The sequence below is a fragment of the Camelus dromedarius genome, chromosome 14, assembly GCF_036321535.1.
Source record: "Camelus dromedarius isolate mCamDro1 chromosome 14, mCamDro1.pat, whole genome shotgun sequence".
Taxonomy (NCBI): Eukaryota; Metazoa; Chordata; class Mammalia; order Artiodactyla; family Camelidae; genus Camelus; species Camelus dromedarius.
The window spans coordinates 40,005,835-40,014,752 of NC_087449.1; positions in this window are offsets into that span (position 1 = coordinate 40,005,835).

Below are 8,918 nucleotides of genomic sequence, written 5' to 3' on the forward strand. Positions count from 1 at the left end.
CAGAGGCACCACCATCTACTCAAACCAAAAACCTCAGTGCTCTTTGATTTCTGCCTTACTCTTACCCTACATTCAACTCATTAGCAAGTCCTGCCAGATATCCTTTCAAAATGTACCCAGCCTCTGAACACATTTTACCACCTCCACTCCTCCCATCCTAGTCCAAGTCTGGGTTACTGGGTAGCTTCCACTCTTACCCTCTCTAGCAGAACGGAGTGAAATGTTTAAAATGCAAATCGGATTTCTTTGCTCTCTTGCTTAAATCTAAACACCTCCTAAAGGCACACAAGGTCCTGCCTGATCTGACTCCTGCCTGCTTAGATCCCATCTCCTACCACTGTCTCCTTCACCCTGGACCAGCCACAACAACCTCATTGTGTCTCTTATCTTAATCCTTCATGCTCAGCTTCTCTGCGATGTTTGACACTCCCTGGGGTTCTGCAGCATGTCACATTCTCCCAGTGTCCTCCTATGCCTGTACATTGCCTCCCACTGTCCCTCTTTCTTCGCTCTTTCTCTTACATGTTACTGTTCCCCAGGTGTCTTTGTGTCGTCCCCTGCTGTATTCCCTGGGTGGTCTCATGGCTTTGATTCCATCTATATGCCACTAACTCCCAAGATTTTATCACTCTCTTCAACTGCAAACTCTCAGTTACTTATTAGACATCTCAGTTTGTTGTTCCAGAGGCACGTCAAACTCACCAAGTCCCAAACAGTATCATCACTACCTCCTGTGCATCCTTTCCCATCTTCCCTTCCTATGTTCACATCTCACCATCAGCTACCTGGGCATGTAAGCCTGGAACCTGAATGTTAGCCTCAAATTTTCATCCTCCCTCCATTCCTGCATCCAAGTCTTACCAAGTCCTGTGACTTCTACAGGGAGGCAGCATAATGGTGGTTAAGGGTGCAGAGCCCACAAGACAAGGGGCTTGTCTGTGACCATCAGGGAGTTGAGATGGGCCTTCCTGCTCCTGCGTGGAAGGAAGTCCAACCACCTGTCCCTGTCATTTCCCCATTTTTTAATGCTTCCACACAGCTGGAAAGAGATGCCTTCCCCAGTCCTTGGCTCCTTTAGAATATCAGACAGGGGCTGGAATAGCCCTAGGGAAAGGAGGGCACTCAGGTCTGCTACTCTCTGGCCAAAGAGTCCAGTGAGTCCAGTTCAGGTCAGCAGGCTCAGGCTTCTCTGTTGGGATATAAGGCCAAAGCCCTGGCTTACAAAAGCCTGTGTTTGGTCTCTGTTCAGCCGCTGCCGAGAGAACTCAAGGGGTTGCCGGGTGAGGACGGGCTCAGGCAGTGGTGTGCTGTTGAATGGCTCTCTGGGGGAGCCCTGTTTTGTAGCATTTGCTGCTCTTTGTGGTGTACATACTCCAACGTGGCCAATTTCAAGCTACTAACATGATGTCACTGAACAGTGATTGGGAAGAGAATAGGGCTCTCAGGGCCCATGCCTGTGCCCTTGACCTCTTTCTCCCAACATCTGCCATTGATATCCCATCAGAAAGCCCCAGATAGGTAGCTCTGGGCACCTGGATTTTCCACCTTCCCATCTCTTTCCCAGCATTGCCAAGCTTCTCTCTAGAACCATTGTTCCACTGACACCCACCTCGAGCAGTGTGTTAAGGCACTCTATTTCCCCCAGACCTTTGTCAGTGTTAAGTTTGCCATTTCTATAGTTGACAAATGGTATTATATCTCTTTACTCCTGTTTTTCCTGAAGCTCCAATTTGTTTTTATTCTTTCCCTGCTTAAAATCCTTTCACGGCTCTAGGTGAGACCAAGTTTGGTCTCTCTTTTTTAAAACTCTTTTTTGCTGGGGTAAGGGGAGGTAATTAGGTGTATGTATGTATGTATTTATAGTGGAGGGACTGGGGATTGAACCCAGGACCTCCTGCATGCTAGGCACATACTCTACCACTGAGCTACACCCTCCCTGCAAGGTTCATCTCTTGATGTTGGAACAGAAGCACTTACACCTCTCACCTCCCCGTTCCTGGATTCTCTCCCTCGTGATCCTTCCTTCACTCTTTCCCAGGCTCAACCCCTTTTCTGCCACAGGCCCTGTTTCCTTGCTCTCCCAAGCACAGAGTCCAACCTCTCATCCTGTTGGAACTGTCTTTGTGATTCAAGACCTCCCCCGAGTCATTACTTCTTAGGAGACTTATTCCAAGGATAATAATGAAGGAAAAGGGTTATTTTAAAAAGAAAAAGGCAATTTCACATCTTTTCAGAGGCCTTGTAGCTCTTTTGTGATTAGAAACAAGTTGGTGAACCCTTGGGCATGGCCTTGATAAGAAGGAGAATTACATTTGCTGAATATGAAATTGATGAGAATTTTGGAGTCTAAGGCGTGTAACTCCGGGAAAAAAGGGCAAGGGTGAGCTTGTACATGAAAGGTAGCAACCTGAGAAGAAATCTTTACCAGTGAGAAATTCCAGTGGAGGGACTGTTGGAGGAAAATTGCAGAACCGTGATGGCTAGTACTTAGTTTTACGTGTACCCCCTATTCTGTGAAAGCTTAGCTTCCCTAAAGCATCCCTAAATGCTCCATAAAAGCATTCCATACACAAAACCTTATATTTGTGGTATTTTAGGAACAAGGGGAGAAAGGTAACAATACCCATGGACTTGAGAGAGGATGCTGGTCTCAGAAAGTAAGCAACCCAGTGATCAGAATTTAGCAGAAGCAGGAATTCAGATTGACAGATGATCACAAGGACGTACTAGAGTCCTAGCAAAAACCGAGGAGGGCAGGGACATCCCAGAGAATGTGGAATACAGACGGGGCTATTCTAATTGGATACAAATGGAGAAGGTAAACCCAGAGTGTTGTAAGCCTTGAGGAGATTTCAGTATACACACACACACACACACACACACACACACACACACACACACACACGGCTATTCTAATTGGATACAAATGGAAAAGGTAGCCCCAAAGTGTTGTAAGCCTTGAGGAGATTTCAGTACACACACACACACACACACACACACACACACACACACTTTCCTTCCCCCGAGTCTCCCTAGAATTCTGTGCCTCTGTTGGGGTGCTTTTATACATGAACAGCTATGCATACCTCCACCTTAGCTAGACAAGATGTGAACCCTGCCAAGAGAGGACTGTCATCTAAACTCACTCCTCCTGGGGTAAAAGTTGGGTTTGCCAGCCCTGTGCTAGTACATTGTCTCATTACATCACACAGGGACTCGATTAAGTGCCCTTGTCCTTACCTGACACAAGAGAAAGTGGAGGCTGAGATGGATTAACTGAGTTGTCCAAAGTCACGATCCAGGGGTAGAACTGAGATTTGAATTCAGGTCTGTCTGACTCCAAAGCCTGTCCTGATACCTACAGCATGGACACCTCTGACTGGGGCTCCTGTTCCCTCCACTGTAGTCACTTATTTAACATTATGTGCCTGGCACAGGGCCACACCAGGCCGGAGTCCGTCCCACAGGATGAGGCTGGGTTCAAAACAGACATCAGGGGAGGCTTCATTCAGGTAAATGGGAAAAGGACCCCTGCCCAGCAGGGAACCCCAAGTGAGGGAGCTTCAGGGGACCCAGTTTGGTCAGTCCTTCATGCTCCTGCACTGCTGGGCTCTCTCTGACCCCTGAATCCATGTTTCCTGCTGAGGAAACATGAAGACCAGACCACTCCGGCCAAGCCCTGGGAGAGGGCTGCAGCGAGATAAGGGGACGCACAGCCCGCGGGAGGAGACTGAGCTGCCCAGCGGGCTGGGCTGCTCAGGAAATCACCCCTTCCTTGGGGCCCGAGGGGAATGACTCAGGGCTCACGGGTAGGACTTCCGTTGCTGCAGCCCAGGACCGGCTGCAGGGCGGCCTCTTGGACAAAGTGCTTGGGTTTGCCTTGCCTGCTGCCGGCCTCATGGGGCTTCAAGGGGCATGCCATGGCCTTCCCTCTTCCCTTTTCCATCGTTTCTCTGGGAAGTGATCTTGCTCCAACCCTGGTCCAATTCAGGCCTGCCCCTGTGAGATTACAGCTGTAGAGGGAGGCAGTGAGGACTGAAGCTACATGGGTGTGGGGCAGATGAGGCTGAGGGTCCAGGTGCTGTGACCCACAGTTCTCTGCCTTGTTTGCAGTGGAGCCCTGGGTCTGATGGTGCCACAGTGGAAATGTGAGCTCTTCTGATGAGGGAGGGTGCCCTCCCTGAGCCCAGGACCTGGCTTGCAGTATGCAACCAAACTGTTTACATTGGATTTGAAAGCTGTATTATACCCCAATCTGGCCCTGTCCCCTGTGCCAGAGAGGTAACAAAGTACTGAGGCTAAAAGAGGAACTCCAGAGCCAGAACATCTAAGGTTTGAATCCCAACTCTGCGATTTCCTAGCTGCCAGACTCTGGCTACGTTACTTGACCTCTCTGAGCCTGTTTTCTCTTCTGCAAAATGGTAACGATAATGATAGTACTTACCCAATAGGGTTATTGAAGAGGGAAGAATTCATGGGTGCTGAGTGCTTGGAACAGTGCCTGGCAATGAAGTACCACGTATCATCTGCTTTTGTTCTTTTAGTGCCTGGCACGTCCATCCACGCAGTCATCCAAACAGAAGCTTGGCGATAATCCAAGATGCCTTCTTCCCTTTCCTTCCACGCCTATGGCCAATCCCTGTCCATTCTTTCATTGAAGTGTCTCTTCCAACTCAACACCACGCCATCATTTCTCACCGAGCTCCTTGCTTTCACACTCACTCCCTCTTTTAACAGATTTATTGGGATATAATTCACATACCATACAATTCTTCCAGGTAGTGTGCAATTCAACTTTTTTTTGTATATTCACAGATAGATGCAATCACAATTTTTGATCATTTTTATAACCTCAGAAACAAATCCTGTATCTTTTAGCTTTCACCCTCCTATCCCCCCATCTTCCTCCCAGCCCTAAGCAACCAGTAATCTACTTTATATCTCTGCAGACTTGGCTGTTCTGGACAGTTCATACAAATGAAATACAAACAAATACAATACACAGATGATCTTTCGTGGCTAGTTTCTTTCACTCAGTATGGTAGTTTCAAGGTTCATCTATGCTATAGCATGTATCAGTACTTCATTCTCTTTACATGGCTGAATAATATTTTCTTCTGTGGGTATATCAATTTTGTTTATCCATTCATCATCAGTCGAGGGACATTTGGGTTGTTGCCACTTTTTGGCTATTACAAATAATGCTTTTATGCACATTCGCGTACTGTTTTTGTGTGGACCTATGTTTTCATTTCTCCTGGCTGTATACATAGGAGGTGGAAGTATGGGGTCCTATGGGAATTCTATGTTTAATTGTTTAAGGAACTGCCAGGCTGTTTTCCAAAGAGGCTGCACAATTTTACATTCCCTCCAGCAGTGTATGAGGGTTCTAACGTCTCCTTGCCAACACTTGTTATTATCTGGTTTTTGATTATAGCCATCTGAATGGGTATGAAGTGATGTCTCCTTACTTTTTTGATTTGCATTTCTCTGATGACTAATAATGTTGAACATCTTTTCATGTGCTTAGTGGTCATTTGCATATCTTCTTTGAAGAAATGTTTATTCAGATCCTTTGCTCATTAAAAATATGGTTTTTTTTTTTATTGTTGAGTTGCAAGACTTCGTATATATTCTAGATACAAGTCCTTTATCAGGTATGTGAATTGCAAATATTTTTCCCATTCTGTGGGGTGTCTTTTTAGCATTTTGATAATGTCCTTTGATACACCAAAGTTTTTAATTTTAATTCTAAATTATTTATTTTTAATTTTGTTACTTGTACTTTTGGTGTCACATCAAAGAATTCCTTGCTAAATCTGAGGTAATGAAGACTGATTCCTATGTTTTCTTTTAAGGATTTTATAGTTTTAGCTCTTGGATTTAGGTCTTTGATCCAGTTTAAGTTTGTTTATGGTATTTAGGTAGAGGTCCAATTCATTCTTTAGCACATGGCTATTGAGTTGTCCCAGCATCATTCATTGAAGACTCTTCTTTCCCCACTGAATGGTCTTGGCATCTTTGTTGAAAATTAATTGACCATAGGCACGTGGGTTTGTTTCTAGACTTTCAATTCAATTCTATTGATCTGTCTATCCTCATGCTAGTACCATACTATCTTGATTTTTATTGCTTTGAAGTATGTTTTGAAATTGGGAAATGGCAGTCCTCCAAATTTGTTCTTCTTTTTCAAGATTGTTTTGGTTATTCTGGATCCCTTGCAATCCCATACGGATTTTAGAATCAGCTTGTCTATTTTGACCAAGAAACCAGCTGGCATTTTGATAGGGATTGCATTGAATCTGTAGATCAGTTTGAGAAGTGTTATTATCTTAACAATATCAAGTCTTCCAATTCATGAACACGACATGCTTTTCCATTCATTTAGATCTACTTTAATTTCTTTCACTGATGTTTTGTTGTTTTCATAGTATAAGTTTTGCCTGCTGCCAAATTTATTCCCAAGTGTTTTATTCTTTTTAATGCTATTGTAAATGGAATTGTTTGCTTATTTTCATTTTCAGATTGTTCATTGCAGGTGTATGAAAGAAACCTGCTTTTTGTATATAAATCTTATGTCCTGCAACCTTCCTGAACTCATTTAATAGTTCTGATAGTATTTTAGTGGAGTCCTTAGATTTCCTACATACACAATCATGTTATCTGCAAACAGAGATAGTTTTACATCTTCCTTTCCAGTCTGAATGCTGTTTATTTATTTTTCTTGCCCAACTGCCCCAGCCTAAACCTCCAGTACAGTGGTGAGTAGAAGCGGGGAAACAGATACCTTTGTCACGTTCCTGTTCTTAGGGGGAAAGCATTTAGTCTTTCACTATTAAGTATCATGTGGGTTTTTGTAAATGTCTTGTATCAGGTTAATGAATTTTCCTTCTATTTTTAGTTTTAGTGTTTTTTTTTAACATGAGAGGGTGTTGGATTTTGTCAAATGCTTTTTCCGTGTCTATTGAGATAATCATGTAGTTTTTGTTTTTCATTCTATTGATATGATGCCGTATTACATTAACTGGTTTTCCGATGTTAAAGCAATCTTGCACTCCTGGAATAAATCCCATCTGGTTACGTTATATAATCCTTTTTATATGTTGTTGGATTCTGTTTGCTATTACTTTCTTGAGAAACTTTTGTGACTTATTCATAAGACATTGGTCTATAGTTTTCTTGTGATGTCTTTGTCTGCTCTGAGTATCAGGGTAATACTGGCTTACAGAGTGAATTGGGAGCTGTTGTTTCCTTTTCTGATTTTTGGAAGAGTTTGTGGAAAATTTGTATTTATTCTTTAAATGTGTAGTAGAATTCACCACTGAAGCCATCTGGGCCTGGGCTTTTCATTGTAGGGAGTTTCTTGATGACTAATTCAATCTCTTTACTTGTTCTTGGTCTATTCAGATTGATACTTTTTCTTGAGTCCATTTTGGTAATTCTCATATTTCTAGGAATTTGCCCATTTTACCTGTTATCTAATGTATAGGTTATGTCCTCACCTTCACTCTTGCTCCTCTGTAATCCATTCCCCATGTAGTAGTAGCTAATAACCTTTTCAAAAATGCAGATCTGATCATGACACAACCCCTCATCCAGCTCTTCCATGGCTGCCCTCTGCCCTTAGGATAAAGACCCGTATCCTTAATGTTGCCTGCAAGGTTCAGCCCCGGCTGGCCCCTGTCACCCCTCTGGAGTCATTTCCCTCATGGAGCTGTGTTCTCAACTTTGTTCCAGCCACAGGGAATCCTTTGCATCTCCTGAACATACTACACGTCAGGGTGCTGTTTCCTCTGCCAGATCTTTTACTCTGGTGTGCTCTTTGCCCGGATTAAAATATCACCTTCTTTGCAAAAGCTTTCCAAACTCCATCTCCATTCTATGTATTCCCCAGGTCCTGCCCTCTCTTAGAGCACACCCCACTGAATTTTATTGTTTGTTTACATATGTATTACCCCACAGGGACATCTCTGTTTACATATTGGTCTCCATCAGGGATGACTTTTCAATCCCCACATCCGGGACTTAATATCCCTGCAGCGGATCTGAAATAAAATTTCATTCTAGCAAATCTCATCTCCCCCATCCTGTACAGCTACCCATTTAATCCAGTTAATTTCTTCTTAGATTCAGTTCCACACTCTAAATAACCATTCAAGTCTTTCTGGAGTACAGATTCCGATCATCACCACCCCACCCTCCAATTTCTTGCATTTGTATGTAATGATGTACACTTAATGAACACTTATTATGTCCAAGTCCCAGTACTGTGAAAAATGTTCCTGCCTAAACTGAGACTAAATATTGTCTCATCTAGTGCTAACAGCAGTGAGGTAACTATTATTAACCCCATTTTCTCAGAAGGGAAAACTGAAACTCAGAGAGGTTAAGTGATGTGACCGAGGTTACAGAAATAGTAAGTGATAAAACAGGGACTTGGACATGGGTCCACGTGATTTTAGAATCTAAGCTCTTAACCACAATGCCATACCATGGCATGTCTCCTTTGGTTTTATCTGATTAACTGAAAAAAAAAAGTGAAGCAAAACAAGTCTTGTTCCTTAAGAACCAGTGGGAGAGAAATCTGAGGCCGGCAGTGACAAATTCGAAGGATGGGCAAACCTGAAGACCACAGAACAGGGAATAGTGATGTGGGACTAGCTTTCAGGACAGGGAGCATCTCCCCGAACATTATGAAGACCCTGAGGAAGGCAAAGCGATCCTACTGTGGCTGGCTGAATCTGGAAGTAACCTCTGCCTTCTTCTTCTGGGGCCCACAAGCCAAGAAGTAAGGTGGCTACCAAGTCAGGGAAGTCTGCCTAGAGATGTAAGGAAGTTGGGGCTCAAAACAGACCAGAATCAGTTTGAGCTATGGCTGGGCTAGAGCCAATCCTGGGATGACTTTTTTGGACAGAGCA